Below are 18954 nucleotides of genomic sequence, written 5' to 3'. Positions count from 1 at the left end.
CCCCCCGTCCCAGAGTGACTGCCCCCACCCCCCGTCCCAGAGTGACTGCCCCCACCCCCCGTCCCAGAGTGACTGCCCCCACCCCCCGTCCCAGAGTGACTGCCCCCACCCCCCGTCCCAGAGTGACTGCCCCCACCCCCCGTCCCAGAGTGACTGCCCCCACCCCCCGTCCCAGAGTGACTGCCCCCACCCCCCGTCCCAGAGTGACTGCCCCCACCCCCCGTCCCAGAGTGACTGCCCCCACCCCCCGTCCCAGAGTGACTGCCCCCACCCCCCGTCCCAGAGTGACTGCCCCCACCCCCCGTCCCAGAGTGACTGCCCCCACCCCCCGTCCCAGAGTGACTGCCCCCACCCCCCGTCCCAGAGTGACTGCCCCCACCCCCCGTCCCAGAGTGACTGCCCCCACCCCCCGTCCCAGAGTGACTGCCCCCACCCCCCGTCCCAGAGTGACTGCCCCCACCCCCCGTCCCAGAGTGACTGCCCCCACCCCCCGTCCCAGAGTGACTGCCCCCACCCCCCGTCCCAGAGTGACTGCCCCCACCCCCCGTCCCAGAGTGACTGCCCCCACCCCCCCGTCCCAGAGTGACTGCCCCCACCCCCCGTCCCAGAGTGACTGCCCCCACCCCCCGTCCCAGAGTGACTGCCCCCACCCCCCGTCCCAGAGTGACTGCCCCCACCCCCCGTCCCAGAGTGACTGCCCCCACCCCCCGTCCCAGAGTGACTGCCCCCGTCCCAGAGTGACTGCCCCCGTCCCAGAGTGACTGCCCCCGTCCCAGAGTGACTGCCCCCGTCCCAGAGTGACTGCCCCCGTCCCAGAGTGACTGCCCCCGTCCCAGAGTGACTGCCCCCGTCCCAGAGTGACTGCCCCCACCCCCCATCCCAGAGTGACTGCCCCCACCCCCCATCCCAGAGTGACTGCCCCCACCCCCCATCCCAGAGTGACTGCCCCCACCCCCCATCCCAGAGTGACTGCCCCCACCCCCCATCCCAGAGTGACTGCCCCCACCCCCCATCCCAGAGTGACTGCCCCCACCCCCCATCCCAGAGTGACTCCCCCACCCCCCATCCCAGAGTGACTCCCCCCACCCCCCATCCCAGAGTGACTCCCCCCACCCCCCATCCCAGAGTGACTCCCCCCACCCCCCATCCCAGAGTGACTCCCCCCATCCCCCATCCCAGAGTGACTCCCCCATCCCCCATCCCAGAGTGACTGACCCCACCCCCATCCCAGAGTGACTCCCCCCACCCCCCAACCCAGAGTGACTCCCCCCACCGCCCCATCCCCATATCCCAGAGTGACTCCCCCCATCCCAGAGTGACTCCCCCCATCCCCCCCACCATCCCAGAGTGACTCCCCCCACCCCTCCCATCCATCCCAGAGTGACCCACCTTATGCTACCCCACCAATCGCAGAGCAGACATCTCTCCCCAGCCCCACACCCCAGCCTGTCTCTGCCGTTCTGGGGCCATTCCATCTTATTTCTGACCCATAAGGAGCAGGGTCATAGAACATGATTCATAACAGACCAGAAATCCATGGGGAATTAAACTGAAATTTCACATTCCCTGGAGTTTCCTGCTTCCCTCATTGCCAATCCCCAATTTTACTCCCAGCCCCATTGGTCCAAATTTCCCCTTCCCCCTTCCCCACTGATCTCAATTTCCACTCCCCCACCATTGACCTCAATTTCCCACCACCATCTGTTCCAATCTCACCCCCCACACCACGTTCTGTCCCAATATCCGTCCCCCTCCCCAGCTCTCTCTTGCTTCTTTACCATGGCCGTCCCAGTTTACTGCAGGCTGTCCTGGTGCAATTCTGGTACAAATTGGAAACTTAGAGCTTACAAGTTTGAATCTCACTACAGTTGTGACATTCTGTCCTCAGGACTGCCCAAAGTATCACTGAAGTACTAACTCTCAAATAGCGATATGCCAGAGTGATGTATTTTGGTTAACTATTGACCAGGACACTGCGTGGATTCCCTTCTCTTCTCTGAATAAAGCTCGGGAACCTTATAATCCATCTTGTTAAAGAGACATGTAGCCTTGGTTTCACACCTCTTATGAAGGATGACAAATCCAACAATGTAGCACTCCTCACTACTGACTTCAGTTGATCAGTGTACCTGCATCAGTTGCTCAAGTCTGTACTTAGTGCATACCTTATATCCTGTCCTTATGTAATAATACAAAAGTAATGAACATGCTACAATTCCCCACATCAGTGGGTCATTGAACTTGACTTTAAGCAATTGACCATCCTGCTACAATCTCAGATTGTGATCAATGTACAATTATTATTGTGTTTATCATTGCAGAAGCAGGCTAACAAATTGCTAATCTATAGGGCAGCACATCAAAATTTAACACCTCACCATTTTAATTATCTGATGCCTCTTTTTTTAAATAAAAAAGCTGCTTTGCTCCAAAAATTCAAACTTCATCTTTGCAAATTACAGTAGAGCAGAGATGGAATCTGGGATCTGGGTCTAGCCCCATGTCCACGGATGAGTTTGGCATTTGAACCTTTGGGATGCTTTCCTCTTTTGAACTCTGACCTTCTGAGCAACGCCCTCTTGCTGCTGATCTGAGTACTTGTCACTAACGTGACAGAGTGAGCTGATAAGCGGGCAGAGAGGAGATATTTCTACGTTCTTCCCGCAATCCCCCCCCCTCCCCACCCCCAACTCCACCCATACCTCTGTTATCTCTGAGAATTAAATGGGGAGTTTGTAACTTGGATTTCAGTCATGTGGAATGGCTGTGAAATTTGACTCTGAGTTGGTTCAGTGAGAAACCTGCCCAGCAGGATGTTGAATTTCTAACCACCTCCCCTTTCCAAACTTGGGTTGTGCTTGGAGAAGAATTATTTTTTAAAATGTCTTTCTTCAACAAGTGGTATTTATATCCTGCCTTTAACAAAGGAAAGTGTCCAAAATTGCTTCACAGAAATGTAAGGAAAACAGACATTGAGAGAAAGCAGAATATGTTAGGAGGGGCAGCCAAACATGTGGTCGAAGAGGAGGTTGATGAGGTTTAGGGATTGAATCCAAGAGTGTGGGGCCAAAGCAGCTGAAGGCATGGCCACCAATGGAGGGTTTGGTGGAATGTGCAAATGGTCAAAGTGAGGGGAGCGGAGCTCTGGGCAGAGTGTTGAGACCTGGAGAAGTTGCAGGAAAGGATGAGGCTATGAAGGGATTGAAGTACAGTGGTGGGAATTTTAAATCGAAGGCCTTGGGAGATGAAGCCAGTGTACATCAGCAAGCACAGGAGATAATGGGTGAATGGAGTTTGATGCGAGTTAGAATGCAGGCAGCAGAGTTTTGAATGAGCTGAAGTTACAGATAGAAACAGACAGCAAAAGGGATCAATGTTGATTTAGAATGTATTACTAATCCAGTTTGATGAGGATAAAACAGTCTTTTGTGGACCTTCACTGAATCCTGACTGATTTACAAATCCAGCAATCTGACCTTGGCCTAAATCCACATTATCTCCAGGCCTCCATTTTGAAACTGGGTTTAAAAAAAAAGGTTCCATTTTAACAATAGTTGTTTCAAGCCGATGTAATATGAAAAATAAAGATGACACAATTTGTTACAAAACCGTCATCCAAGAACAAATCATGCAATGTTTGTATCACAAAATGCCCCAAGGTGTTCCAGGTAAGAGTAAGGGTGAATGATCAACAAAATGTTTTTTGGGAGGAGGTGGAGGGGGGAAAGGAGTGATTAGGGGTGGGGCAGAGGGGAGGAGGGATTGAGGAAGCAATATGAGCAGAGATAGAAATGGTTTCATGTTGTTCGGACTGACCGACATCTTGGTGAGATCAGCAGATACCTCGCAAGCCCACAGAATGAAAGACACAATTAAAACAGGATACTGTCACATATCTGATAGAAGGTTGAGTGAGGCATGAAACATTGTGCATTTACCTCATTGGTGGATTACACTTGAAGCAGAGAAGGATCTGATAGTATTGACTACTCAAGGAATCTGATCTAGCAACTCAAGACCGCGTATCCATGAGGTGCTGTAGGCCATCAGCAGCAGCAGAATTGTACTTAAACACAATCTGTATCCTCATGGCCTGGCATATCCCCCACTCTACCATCACCATCAAGCCAGGAAATTAACCCTAGTTCAATGAAGAGTGCAGGAGGGCATGCCAGGAGCAGCACCAGGCACACCTAAAAATGAGTGTCAGCCTGGTGAAGCTTTAACAAAGGACTGCTTGCATGCCAAACAGCATAAGCAGCAAGTGATAGGCAGAGCCAAGCGATCCCACAACCAACGGATCAGATCTAAGCTCTGCAGTCCAGCCACATCAGTCATGAATGGTTGTGGGCAATTAAACAACTCACTGGAGGAGGTGGCTCCACAAATATCCCATCCTCAATGACGAGGGAGCCCAGCACATCAGTGCAAAAGATAAGGCATTTGCTACAATCTTCAGCCAGAAGTGCCGAGTGGATGATCCATCTCAGCCTCCTCTGGAGGTCCCCAGCATCACAGGTGCCAGTCTTCAGCCAATTTGATTCACTCCACATGATATCAAGAAATGGCTGAAGACACTGGATACTGCAAATGTTATGGGCCCTGACAATATTCCGGCAATAATACTGAAGACTTGTGCTCCAGAACTTGCCGTGCCCGAGCCAAGCTGTTCCAGTATAGCTACAACACTGGCATCTACCCGGCTATGTGGAAAATTGTCCAGGCATGTCCTGTACACAAAAAGCAGGACAAATCCAACCCGGCCAATTACCGCCCCATCAGTCTACTCTTGATCATCAGTAAGGTAATGGAAGGGGTCATCAACAGTGCTATCAAGCGGCACTTCCTTAGCAATAACCTGCTCAATGACACCCAGTTTAGATTCCATCAGGGCCACTCAGCTCCTGACCTCATTCCAGCCTTGGTACCAACATGGACAAAAGAGCTGAACTCCAGAGGTGAGGTGAGAGTGACTGCCCTTGACATCAGGGCAGCATTTGACCGAGTGTGGCATCAAGGAACCCGATCAAAACTGGAGTCAATGGGAATGGGGGAGAAAACTCTCCACTGGTTGGAGTCATACCTAGCACAAAGGAAGATGGTTGTGGTTGTTGGAGGTCAGTCATTTCGGCTCCGGGACATCACTGCAGGAGTTCCTCAGGGTAGTGTCCTGGGCCCAACCATCTTCAGCTGCTTCATCAGTGAACTTCCTTCCATCATAAGATTAGAAATGGGGATGTTCGTTGATGATTGCACAATGTTCAGCACCATTCGCGACGACTCAGATACTGAAGCAGTCCATGTCCAAATACAGCAAGACCTGGACAATATCCAGGCTTGAGCTCACAGGTGGCAAGTAACATTCGTGCCACACAAGTGTCAGGTAATGACCATCTGCAACAAGAGAGAATCTAACCATCGCCCCTTGACATTCAACAGCATTGCCATCATTGAATCCCCCACTATCAATATCCTGGGGGTTGCCATTGACCAGAAACTGAACGGGACTAGCCATATAAATACTGTGACTACAAAAGCAGGTCAGAGGCTGGGAATCCAGTGGTGAGTAACTCACCTAGTGACTCCCCAACGCCTGTTCACTATCTACAAGGCACAAGTCAGGAGTGTGATGGAATACTTGCCACTTGCCTGGGTGGGTGCAGCTCCCACAACAATCAAGAAGCTTGACACCACCCAGGATAAAGCAGCCTCCTTGATTGTCACCCCGTCCACAAACGTTCACTCCCTCCACCACCAATGCACAGTAGCAGGAGTATGTACCATGTATAAGATGCACTGTAGAAACTCACCAAGGCTCCTTAGGCAGTACCTACCAAACCCACGACCACTACGTGAAGAAGGGTCCATCTAGAAGGACAAGGGCAGCAGATAGATGGGAACATCACCACCTCCAAGTTCCCCTCCGAGTCACTCACCATCTTGACTTGGAAATATATCGCCGTTCCTTCACTGTCGCTGGCTCAAAATCCTGGAACTCCCTTCCTAACAGCACTGTGGTATAACTAAACCACATGGACTGCAGTGATTCAAAAAGGCAGCTCACCACCACCTTCTCAAGGGCAAATTGGGATGGGCAATAAATGCTGGCCCATCCAGCGAAGCCCACATCCCATAAATTCCTTAAAAAAATTGTTCCATCATTGGTGGCTGTGTTTTCAGCTGCTGGACCATTAGCTCTATAGTACCCTTCCTAAAATTCCCCACCCCTCTCTCCTTTCAGACACCCCTTAAACCTAACTCATTGACTTAGCTCTTGGTCATCTGTCCTAATATCTCCTTTTGTGGCTCGGTTGTTTTATTTCATAATCACTTCATTTTACTGCAGTAATGGTGCTACATAAATGCAAGTTGTTGTTATATCTGTATACCTTGAGCTCTTTCATAAATGCACACCCACTTGGCCCATGAAAGCAACAGAAGGTTGGACACCCTTGACATAAGAGATGGTCTCATTGCCCTGATTCTCTGATAGAGTAGCTGAAGCACACAGGACTCCATTTTCATCTCTATGCAGTGTTAGCCAGGGCAGGTGTTGGCCTCAGCACCCACGGGCCAGCCTTCCTCCCAATCTTCACCCAGTCACCCCCCCCCTTGCTAGAGTGGGAGAGTGTGGACATTGGGTGAGAACAGGATGACCAGTGCCACTTGCACTGTGAATGAACTGCTTTACAGAAGGGGGAGAAATTTTTCAAGTAGCAGATATGAAACAGTTGATCAGAAGCTGTTAGGATGTTGTAAAAACCTGACTGGTTCACTGATGCTTTTTCAGGTAGTAAACTGTCTTTAAACTCTATGCGACTCGAGCCCCACATTAACGTGGCTAACTCTGTCCTCTGTATGGGCCAAGGAAACCAACCTGTTGCATCAAGCTTGAGTATCAGTGGTTTAAGAAGGTGGCACCTCTGGGCAACTGGAGATGAGTGATAAATGCCAGTCTTGCCAGCAACACCCAAACCCTGAAAACATTTTTTTAGCAGTAGCAGTTTTGACTGGTGTTTATCCAGGAGGATAACTTACTTTTACACCTATTAATGAATTATTGCATTTACCTTCCAAGACTCCAGGACGTCCCAAATGTTTCACCACTGGTAAAGTACTCCTGCCACGGGAGACAGTATCTATTCTACCAAAATCAACAAGTGGCTCATTCATTTAAGCGCTTGGCACCTTTAAATTTTATTGCACAGTCGCACATGCACAGTGTCTTAAATGAGATGACCCTGAATGGCTTGTGCAGGTCACTGCACAGTTGTGCATGTGCGCAACTTAAGGGGAACATTGGCCAAAATACCTCATGTTTCTGAACACCTAATAAAATCTCTTAGCCTTCTCTGCTCTAAGGAGAACAATCCCAGCTTCTCCAATCTCTCCACATAACTGAAGTCTGTTATTCCTAGTACCATTCCAGTGAATCTCCTCTGCAGAGTGGCAACCTAGTTAAACTCAGCACCTTCTAGACAGACTGCTGGGGGGAGGGGAGGGTTTGAGCTCCAGCTAACTCAGGCTGATGGGTGGCTGCACACCTGGGAAGCAGTGTTAAACTGGTTGCTACATGTAGGAGTGAAGCTGTGTTCAAACAACTCTGTCCTCTGCGTCGCACTGATTAGGTCTGCAGAATATGATGCATTTTTTTTCCATGTTTCAGGTTTAATTTGACATATGAAAGGAGAAGAGCTGAAAGGTATACCCAGTAACCTTCTAAACCCAATTGTTGATCGGGCAATAGCTGGAGATAAGAATTTAAAAGTTCCAGTGTGTGTCTGAGCTGTGAGATTCACCTCTTACTCCTTTTAAATTTTGGCCTTGTTCCGATGGTTCTGTCTGCTTGCAAGAACATGAATGTGTTCAGAAACATGCCTGAGATAGATTGGAGTTGAGTGATTGGGGATTTGAAAAGGATTGAGTAATGTTTACTGGGAACAGTCAGTTTCCTGGATTCAGTGAAAGCCCCAAAGGAATGTTCAAGTTCCAATCTGTACCCCAGTGTTATACTGTGACAGACCTGTCCCCACCAGTACTGTACCCCAGTGTTATACAGTGACAGACCTGTCCCCACCAGTACTGTGCCCCAGTGTTATACAGTGACACACCTGTACCCACCACTACAGTAGCCCAGTGTTATAGTGACACACCTGTACCCACCAGTACAGTACCCCAGTGTTATAGTGACACACCTGTACCCACCAGTACAGTACCCCAGTGTTATACAGTGACACACCTGTACCCACCAGTACAGTACCCCAGTGTTACAGTGACACACCTGTACCCACCAGTACAGTACCCCAGTGTTATAAGATGACAGTCCAGTCCTCACCAGTACTGTACCCCAGTGTTATACAGTGACAGACCTGTCCCCACCAGTACTGTACCCCAGTGTTATACAGTAACAGACCTGTCCCCACCAGTACTGTACCCCAGTGTTATACAGTGACAGACCTGTCCTCACCAGTACAGTACCACAGTGTTATACAGTGACAGACCTGTCCCCACCAATACTGTACCCCAGTGTTATACAGTGACACACCTGTACCCACCAGTACTGTGCCCCAGTGTTATGGGGGGTCTGAGTTGTACCCCAGTGCTATCAGTTATTAATGGTCATACATAAATGACACAAATGTGAAAGATACATTTTGATAAACGTTTTATATTTTTCAGATTATATGTTGAAATAACAAGTCCGTGCAGGTCAGGCAGCGATGTCCAGTTAGGGTGAATGTATGGGAATCATGTGGCTGATTTGTTGTGAAGCCCCTCCCAGTTATTCAGCTTTTTATGAAAAGAAATGGGCCAATATCCCACACATCCCCTCTTACAATTTACTAAGATCCCAATGACAGTTTTGACCAATGATAGACAGTCTGCAGCTGCTATTTAGGATTGGTTAGAAATGTTCAGACTTACCTGGTATTAGTTGTACAAGAAAAATAATTGCCTTGTCCAGACAGCAGGGCATTGTTGGGTAAGGGTTCCACACACACTGACTCTCACTGGGGTATGGGTCCCACACACACTGACTCTCGCTGGGGTACGGGTCCCATATACACTGACTCTCACTGGGATACAGGATCCACACACAGTGATTCTCACTGGGGTATGGGTCCCACACACACTGACTCTCGCTGGGGTATGAGTCCCACATACACTGATTCTCACTGGGATATGGGATCCACACACACTGACTCTCGCTGGGGTACGGGTCCCACATACACTGACTCTCACTGGGATATGGGATCCACACACACTGACTCTCACTGGGGTACGGGTCCCACACACACTGACTCTCGCTGGGGTACGGGTCTCACACACACTGACTCTCACTGGGATACGGGATCCACACACATTGACTCTCACTGGGATACGGGATCCACACACACTGATTCTCACTGGGGTATGGGTCCCACACACACTGACTCTCGCTGGGGTATGAGTCCCACATACACTGATTCTCACTGGGATATGGGATCCACACACACTGACTCTCGCTGGGGTACGGGTCCCACATACACTGACTCTCACTGGGATATGGGATCCACACACACTGACTCTCACTGGGGTATGGGTCCCACACACACTGACTCTCGCTGGGGTACGGGTCCCACATACACTGACTCTCGCTGGGATACAGGATCCACACACACTGAATCTCACTGGGATACGGGATCCACACACACTGACTCTCACTGGGGTACGGGTTCCACACACACTGACTCTTGCTGGGGTATGGGTCCCACACACACTGACTCTCACTTTTGTCTGTTGATTGTAGAAGAGTTCCAGTGTATTTGAAGGCATTCCTCAGATTAAGCTCAGCATCTTTCATGTTTAAAAGGAAATAAGAGCTTGCATTCCTACAGCACTTCCACAATCTCAGAATGTCCCATTGTGCTTTGCTGCCGAGTACTTTTTTGAAGTGTAGTCACTGTTGTGATGTAGGAAATGCAATAGGCAATTTGCGTACAGCGATGTAATAATGACCAGATAATTTTTTTGTGATGTTGATTAAGCAATAGATATTGTTTAGGACACTGGGTAGTGTTCCTCAGCTCTCCTTTGAAATAATGCCATGGGATCGTTTCTGTCTACCTTAGAGAGAAAAGGGGGCTTCAGTTTAACATCTCATCTGAAAGAAAGCACCTCAGACATTGCTATGTTCCCTCAGTACTGCGCTGGAGTATCAGCCTGGATATGGGCTTAAGTCCCCACAATGGGACTTGAACCCACAATCCTCTGACTCAGACGTGAGTGTGCTACCCACAGAGCCACAGCTGACACTTTGGGGTTAGATGGAATACAATCCTTGACACAGTGTTTGAGAGGCCTCCTCTTTGTTTGTAGGCATGGGATGGGAGGACAGTCAAGAGATGCCACAGGAACTGATTCGGTGAAACCTAGCACCAGGACAGGTTTTCTGTGACCAAATAGCTTAAGTCCTGTGTAAATTAAGGGTCCAGAATGCTTTTTGGTGCCCTTTTGGGATCCACACTCTGCCATCTGTCTCTTGACTGACAATTTTTAGCTTTCACACCCACCAATTAATCGGTGCCTCAACTTGCAGAATCTTCTCTTGCCCTTTGTCCTTGCTGGGCAGGGGTATTCTTCTACTCCAAGCGACATTCATTTACCTCATAACTCGTATCCAAAAACTTTTCTTGTTATCTGTTACTAGTTTTCCATTTGCTATTGTGATGTACTTGGCGTTGCTAACTCTAGGCGTGCTTGCTGGTGGTTTTGTCACATGATATCCGATTGCTAACCAATTCCCCCCCACACACCCGCCATTGGTCACCTGACGCACCCAGTGTCCACGGTACTCCACCTTGGCCAATGGAAGGTGACCATTACCCGATTGGATGAATCTTTGCCAATGAAACACACATTTCCTCATATCTCCAAAATTTTTCTAATATTATTGAAAGGAAATATTTTTTAAGGAGGCAGAATCTTTTTATTATCTCTAGGATTTTTCTTTTTGTGTTGCCCACAGCAATGACCTGGCCATTAACCTTTAATTCCTGGATGCTCCTAATGTCCATCTCAATGAAACACGTAATGAATCAAAGCCAAAGGCAGATTTAGCACATCCAACTCCCCTTGTTCCCTCAGTTGTACAAAGCCTGGAAGTGAGTTACAAGATACTCTGTAGATGAGGGGAATCGGGTGACTAAATAAGTGGCGAATGCTTTGTTCTGAAGGTATCTGGTATCATGAAAAAACCCTGGAGGTTTCTGCTGGTTATTCCAGCTCCTGCTGTTCTCCTTGTCTCTGTGTAAGGTCCAGGGCATACAACAATCAAACACTTTCATTTTGAACTGGTTGGTGTCAAGTGACCCTGCAGTGTTTAGGAATGTAGCAGAGGCAGGAGAACAAGCTGCATTGGCAGGAATTTAGCTATCTCGAGACACACAACAAAAAAGCTACACATCCCCCTGACCATCAAATGCTATTTCAAGAATTTTCTCGTTTGCTTCATTCTATATATAGTCTTAAGTGCACATTTTAAATGAAAGCAACATCTCCCTCTCTGCTAGGGCAATTGAACATAGAGCTTAGGAGCAGGAGTAGGCCATTTGGCCCCTTGAGCCTGCTCCATCATTCAATAAAATTATGGCTGTACTGGTTGTGGTCTCAGCTCCACTTTCCTGTTTGCCTCCCCATAACACTTGACTCCTTTGTCTATCAAAAATCTGTCTAACACTGTCTTGAATAAGTTCAATGAGCCAGCCTCCACTGCTCCCTGGGGAAGAGAATTCCACAGACCACTGACCCTCAGAGAAAAAAAAATTCTCTTCAGCTCCATCTTAAAACGGGAAACCTCTTATTCTTAAACTGTGTCCCCTAGTTCTAGTCTCCCCCACAAGAGGAAATGTCTTCCCAGTATCCACCCTATCAAATCCCCTCAGGATTTTATATGTTTCAATAAGATCACCTCTCATTCTTCTAAACTCCAATGGATATAGGCCCAACCTGTCCAACCTTTTTTCATAAGATAAGCCCCTCATCCCAGGTATCAGTCAAGTGAACCTTCTCTGAACTGTTTCTAACACAGTTATATCCTTTTTCAAATAAGGAGACAAAAACTGTACACACTAATCCAGATGTGGTCTCACCAAGGCCCTGTACAGCAGTAAAACTTCCCTCCTTTTATATTCCATTTCCCTCGCAATAAACGCCAACATTCCATTTGTCTTCCTAATCACAATGGGCAGTGTCAGCATCACAGACTGATATCCGTCTTCCACCTACATCTCTGAACGTGTTTAACAATTTGATAATGACCAGATAATCTGTTTTTGTCATATTGATTGAGGAATGGATATTGGCCAGGACAACAGGGAGAACGCCCCTGTTCTTCCTCGAAACATGTGGAATCCTTAACATCCACCCAAACAGGACGGTGTGTCCTCGGTTTCATGTCTCATGGGAAAGACAGTATTTCTTACGTTGCAGTGCTCCTCAACTCTGCGCTGGACTGTCGCCCTTGATTTTTGTGCTCAAGCCCTAGAGTTGGACCTAGAGTGAATCTGGAACCTTGTGACTCAGAAGAGAATGAGCCACAGCTAACATTCCTTGGCTCTGTCAACCACACTACTCCCTCCAAGTCAGAATGTTGTAAGTACAAGACCCACTCCAGAAACATGAGCTCATTATGTAGGCTGACACTCCCCATGCAGCACTGAGTGAACACTGCAATGTTGGAGGTGTCACCTTTCAGTTATATGTTAAAATTATTCAGGTGGATGTAAAAGATCCAACAGAACTACTGGAGAAAGAGCAGAGAGTTCTCCAGGTGTTCTGGCTAACGTTTCTCCTTCAACCAACACCAACAAACTGTAATGCCCTGGATTTTGTACTCCAGTCTCTGGAGTGGGGCTTGAACTGATGACCTTTGGTTCTGAGGCAACAGTGCCGCACCGCGCACCACCCCACCCTGCACCGCGGGCCGGGCGCCGCCCCAGGTGCTGGGCCTGCCCTGCGTGCCCCACCCCACAAACCAGGCCCTGCCTGGGAGCCAGGTCCACCCCACACTGACATTAAGGCCTGCCCTAGCACTTCCCACTACTGCTCCACCTGAGTAAGATCAGCTGATATGAGTCTCAAAGCTAGTGTACAGTGTGGCTCAACAGATCAGGATGTGAGCTGATCCACTAGGGTAACACCAGGTCAGAATGCATCATCTGACAGGAAGCGTGACTGACGGAAAACGTATGTAGTGGTTTCTGAAGTGAAAAATAGCTGAATGCTGAATGATCTGTTCAGACGCTGCCTCTGCAGATGAGAATTTGTGTTAGTCATAGTCTTCTGTAGGATAAGACAGTGTTTGAATGACAGGGTTAGTCAGTGTGACACAAAACAAAGCATTCAGTGATACTGATTCTTGTTCACATTGTGTGTGTGCGCAAGAGCGTGTGTCAGTGTCTTGGAACAGATGTGTGAAATTGTATATAATTAGATGATCTTCTCTGGCTTTGCGTCAAGTGTTGCCTTTAGATGAAGTGGGAATAACTATTTAGACCAGGGTTCACATTTGTAACCCAGTCTCCGTTTTAAAATCATATAGTTGTTTTTATTTTTATTTTTCATTTCTAAATTCCTCTGACCACATTTATACTGGAAGTTGCTGATCTAAACTTGTCACAGTGAAATTGCAGCCTCCGCCCAGTGGAGGTGCCGCAGTATGGACTATTTCCGTTTGAAACGTGGACTGGGGGAAACATAATGGAAAAAGCTGGTTAGAATTGTACACAGATGGTGATTGATGATCCTGGGAGTCTAACCCCATTGGAGATGATCTTACACTTTGGTAGCACATCAGGCCAACCTGGTCCAGGTGGCACTGGGGGCAGTCTTGGGATTTATGGCCCTGCGGAGAGACTGTAAAATGGGTGAACTCCTGGAATTTGTTTAACTGGTTGAGAGGGGACTGTAGTTGTTCTGCTGTATTTTGACAGGATGAAAGGAGACCTTTGATCTGATAATATGGAGGGAAGCCTGGGATTTGGAAAAGCTGTGGGTGTCTCTTTCTGTCTCTTGGCCTCTGGACCACTGTCTGATAGCTGTTAATGATTGATTTCAATATTCCATCTAAGTTTACAATGCAGGCTACGCACAAACTAGCCCCTTTAAGTTACTGTGCATGCACATCATGCCAAAAATATTTAAAGGGCTGAAAATCAAATAAATCATCCATGCACAACAACAGAGAGAAATCAGAGAGTGCATAAATTGGAATGTTTACATTTTATTTCGCAACCACTGTACATGAAGGCACAGTACCACAACAGACCAATGTACAAGATCTTCTCATGACCAGCATCTGAAGTGCCTCTAAATTGTTGGTCTTAGAAAAAGATGTATAAACAGAAGCACAGAGTCCATTTGCCATGTAAGATTCAACAAAGACTGATCAGTACTGCATCTTCAGCAGTTGTTCACCTGGACCTCTGCCTCATCTCTCGTCTTTTATGCTTCAGCCTGCGCATACGCTTCTTCCGTCACTTAGCTCTCATGTCAACAAGGATCTCAAAATCCCAGAACATTGACTAACTGTTAACAAAACATTGATAATTAGCTTGTTTAAACTTCCCGCACCATGATTACATGTTAATTAGAGGCTTCAAAATTTGAGATAGGTTTTAGAAAAAAGAACTCATTAAAGTGAGGAAAGGCACTCTGAATTCAATGCAATTTCTGAAATTTATAAAGTTTATAGAATAGAAAAACTAAATGACAATAGATGTATAATCAGTGTTTTTCTCTTATGAATGCACATTCAATGTATATTTTAATATTTTGCAATTTTCTTCAAATAATTTTGAAAATCTTTGAGCATAAGTTGCTAGAAACTAAGGAAAAGAATTCTATTCATAGAGTTGGGTGAATGATATTGATATATCCTGGGAGATTAGGTATTCTGCACAATCCAAATTTATGTTCAGGGTCATAGGTCTGGGCAGAAAAGATGAAGTCAGATTCCGGGTTAATGTAGGAAGCTAAGGCTCACAAGTAAGAATTTAATGAAAACATTAAGAGACTTGCAAAAAAATCTCAATGGGTAAATTTAATCATGTTGGTGATTTAATTTTGGACATTACAGCAAGAACATGTATTTCTGTAGTGCCATTAACATGATAAAATGTCAAAAGGTTCTTCAAGATTATTACATAAAGCTTGGTCAAAGAGATGGTTTTAAGGAACATCTAAAAGGAAAAGAGAAGGGTGGAGAGGTTTAAGGAAGGAATTCCAAAGTGTGGGCCTCGACAGCAGCAGACATGAGCAAGAGATCAGAATCAGAATGACTAAAAAGAAAGTAAAGAGGTAGAAATTAGAGTATGAGAGAAAGCTAACAAAATAAAAACTGATAGTTTCTGCAAGTATTAAAAAGGAAAAGAATAACTAAAGCTATTGTTTATCCACTAGAGAGAGAGAGTCTGGGGAATTGATAATGGAAAACAATGAAATGGTGGAGGTGTTGAACAGGTATTTTGTATCTGTCTTCAAAGTAGAAGATTTAGAAAACTTCCCAAGGATATTTGAAAATCAACAGGCAAATGGGAGGGATGAACTTAAAAAAAGCACCATCACCAGGGAAAAGGTGCTGGGACCTAAAGGCTGACAAGTCTCCGGAAATACTTTGTGTTGATGTTCATAAGTGAGAGGGGTGATGTGGGTATGGAAATCAGGCAAAAGGACTGTAATATAATTGAAGAAATTGACATAGAAATGAAGGAGGTTCTAAGTGGTCTGGCAGGCATAAAAGTAGATAATTCTCCAGGCCCGGATGAAATGTATCTCAGGCTGTTGAGTGAGGCAGGGGCGCTGGCAATAATTTTCAATACCTCTCCGCCCACAGGAGAGGTGCCGGAGGACTGCAGAACAGCCAATGTGGTACCGTTATTCAAGAGGGGAGGAAGAGATAAACCAGGGAACTACAGGCCAGTCAGTCTAACCTCAGTGGTGGGAAAACTTTGGAAGCAATTCTGAGGGACAGAATTAACCTACACTTGGAGAGGCAGGGATTACTCAAGGACAGTCAGCTTGGTTTTGTTAAGGGGAGGTCATGTCTGACCAATTTGATTGAATTTTTCGAAGAGGTGACCAGATGTGTAGATGAGGGCAATGCATTTGACGTAGTCTACTTGGACTTCAGCAAGGCTTTTGATAAGGTCCTGCATGGGAGACTGATTACGAAGGTAAGAGCCCATGGGATCCAAGGCAATTTGGATCCAGAATTGACTGAATAGTAGGAGGCAGAGGGTGATGATCGAGGGGTGTTTTTGTGACTGAATGCCTGTGTCCAGTGGGGTTCTACAAGGATTGGTGTTGGGTCCCTTGCTGTTTGTGGTATATATAAATGACTTAGACTTGAATGTAGGAGGGTTGATCAGTAAGTTTGTGGGTGACATGAAAATTTGTAGGGTGGTAATTAGTGAGGAGGATAGCCTTAGATTATAGGAGGATATAGACCAGATGGGTCAGATGGGCCGATCAGTGGCAAATGGAATTTAATTTGGATAAGTGTGAGGTGATGCACTTGTGCAGGACGAATACACGATGAATGGTAGGACCCTGGGAAGTACCAAGTATCAGAGGGACCTTGGTGTACATGTCCACCGGTCCCTTAAGGTAGCAGGACAGGTCGATATGATGGTTAAGAAGCCATATTAGCTGAGGCATAGAATATAAGAGCAGGGAGGCTATGCTGGCACTGTATAAAATGCTGGTTAGGCCACAGCTAGAGTATTGCGTGCAGTTCTGGAATCCACATTATAGGAAGGATGTGATTGCACTAGAGAGAGTGCAGAAGAGATTTACCAGGATGTTGCCTGGGCTGGAGAGTTTTAGTTATGAGGAGAGATTAGATAGACTGGGGTTATTTTCCCTGGAGCAGAGGAGATTGAGGGGGGACATGATTGAGGTGTATAAAATTATGAGGGACATAGATAGGGTAGACAGGAAGGAACTTTTCCCATTGGTGGAGGGATCAATAACCAGGGGGCATAGATTTAAGATAGGGGGAAGGAGGTTTAGAGAGGATGTGAGGAAGAATTTTTCATCCAGAAGGTGGTGGGAATCTGGAGCTCACTGCCTGAAAGGGTGTTAGAGGCAGAAACCCTCATAATATCAAGAAGTATCTGGATGTGCACTTGCGATGCCATGCCATACAAGGCTATGGGCCCAGTGCTAGAAAATGGGATTAGAATAGTTAGGTACTTGTTTGACCGGTGCAGACTCGATGGGCCGAAGGACCTTTTTCTGAGCTGTAGACCTCTATGACTCTATGACCAGATGGCCTGCATCAATGGGTTTCAAAGAAGTGGCTACAGATAGTGGAGGCATTGCTATAATCTCCCAAACTTCCTTAGATTCTGAAAGGATTGAAAAATAGCTAATGTAACACCTTTATTCAAGAAAGGAGGGAGATGGAAAGCAGGAAACTGCAAGCCAGTTAGCCCAACATCTGCCAAAGGGAACTTGCTAGAATCCATTATTAAGGAGGTTAAAGCAGGACACTTAGAAAATCATAATGTGATCAGGTAGATTCATAAGGTTTTGTGAAAGGGAATAGTGTTTAACTAATTTATTAGAGGTCTTTGAGGAAGTAACAAGCAAGGTGGATAAAGGGGAACCTGTAGATGTGGTGTACTTGGATTTCCAAAAGACGTGATAAGGTGCCACATCAAAGGTAACCACACAAAATAAGAGGACATGGTGTATTAGCATGGATAAAAGATTGGTTAGCTAACAGGAAGCAGAGAATGGGGATAAATGGGTCTTTCTCAGGTTGGCAATCTACAATTCATGGAGTGCCAGAGGGATCAGTGCTGGGGCCTCAACTATTTACAATCTACATCAATGACTTGGATGAAGGGACAGAATATATGGTATTAACTTGCTGATGATACCAAGATATGTAGATCATCAAGGGGATGTAGAGGGTCTGCAAAGGGATAAGTTAAGTGAGTGGGCAAAAATTTGGCAGATGGGAGTATAATGGTGGAAAATGTGAATTTGTACACTTTAACAGGAAGAATAGAAAAGCAACATATTATTTAAATGGAGGGTGATTACAAAACTCTGCATTACAGAGGGATCTGTGTTTCCTGGTACATAAATCAGAAAAAGTTAGCGTGCAGGTACAGCAAGTCTTTTGGAAGGCAAATGGAATGTTGGCGTTTATTACAAGGGGAATGGAATATAAAAGTAGAGATGTTCTGCAGCTGTACTAGGCCTTGGTGAGACCACATCTGAATACTGTGTACAGATTTGGTCTCTTCATTTGAATAAAGATGCAATTGTGTTAGAAGCAGTTCAGAGAAGTTTCACTCAACTCATTCCTGGGATCAAGGGTTTTTCTTATGAAATGCAGAAAGGTTCAGCAGTTTGGGCCTGGGAGAGTAAGCAATGACTTGACTGAAACATATAAGATTCTGAAGGGTCTTGACAAGGTGGATGTGGAGAGGATGTTTCGTCTTATGGGAGAATCTAGAACCAGGGGTCACTGTTTAAAAATAAGGGGTCACCCATTTCTGACAGAAATGGGGGGAATTTTTTTCTCTCAGAGGGTCGTGAGTCTTTGAACTCTCTTCCTAAAAAGGTGGTGGAAGAAGAGTCTTTCAATATTTTTAAGGCAGAGGTGGATAGATTCTTGGTAAGCAAGGGGGTGATAGGTTATCGGGGTAGGTGAGATTTCAGGTTACTATTAGATAAGCCATAATCTTATTAAATGGCAGAGCAGGCTCGAGGGGCTGAATGGCCTACTCCTTCTTGTTCGTATGAGAGGTGATCTTAATGAAACATATAAGACCCTGAGGAGATTTGATAGGGTGGAGACTAGAACCACAGGACACAGGTTAAGAATAAGAGGTCTCCCTTGTAAGGTGGGGATGAAAATTTTTTTCTCTCAGAGGGTCGTTAGTCTGTGGGATTCTC

General features: G+C 46.4%; 1 protein-coding gene across 12 annotated transcripts in view; it reads left to right on the top strand.

The window, feature by feature from the left end:
• LOC121286919 (unconventional myosin-IXb) overlaps nt 1–18954 on the top strand; it is a 147840-nt gene that overhangs the window by 2987 nt on the left and 125899 nt on the right. Inside the window, exon 2 of one of the 12 annotated variants that reach the window (XM_041204193.1) lies at nt 7667–7702. The exons of the other annotated variants lie outside the window; for them this stretch is intronic. The gene's annotated coding sequence lies outside the window, so the exon portion shown is untranslated. The remainder of the gene's footprint in view (nt 1–7666; nt 7703–18954) is intronic. 12 annotated transcript variants of the gene reach the window in all.

The sequence above is a fragment of the Carcharodon carcharias genome, chromosome 14 (genome assembly GCF_017639515.1).
Source record: "Carcharodon carcharias isolate sCarCar2 chromosome 14, sCarCar2.pri, whole genome shotgun sequence".
Taxonomy (NCBI): domain Eukaryota; kingdom Metazoa; phylum Chordata; class Chondrichthyes; order Lamniformes; family Lamnidae; genus Carcharodon; species Carcharodon carcharias.
The sequence above is the reverse complement of the archived record's forward strand: the minus strand, read 5'-3'. Positions and strand labels throughout refer to the sequence as shown.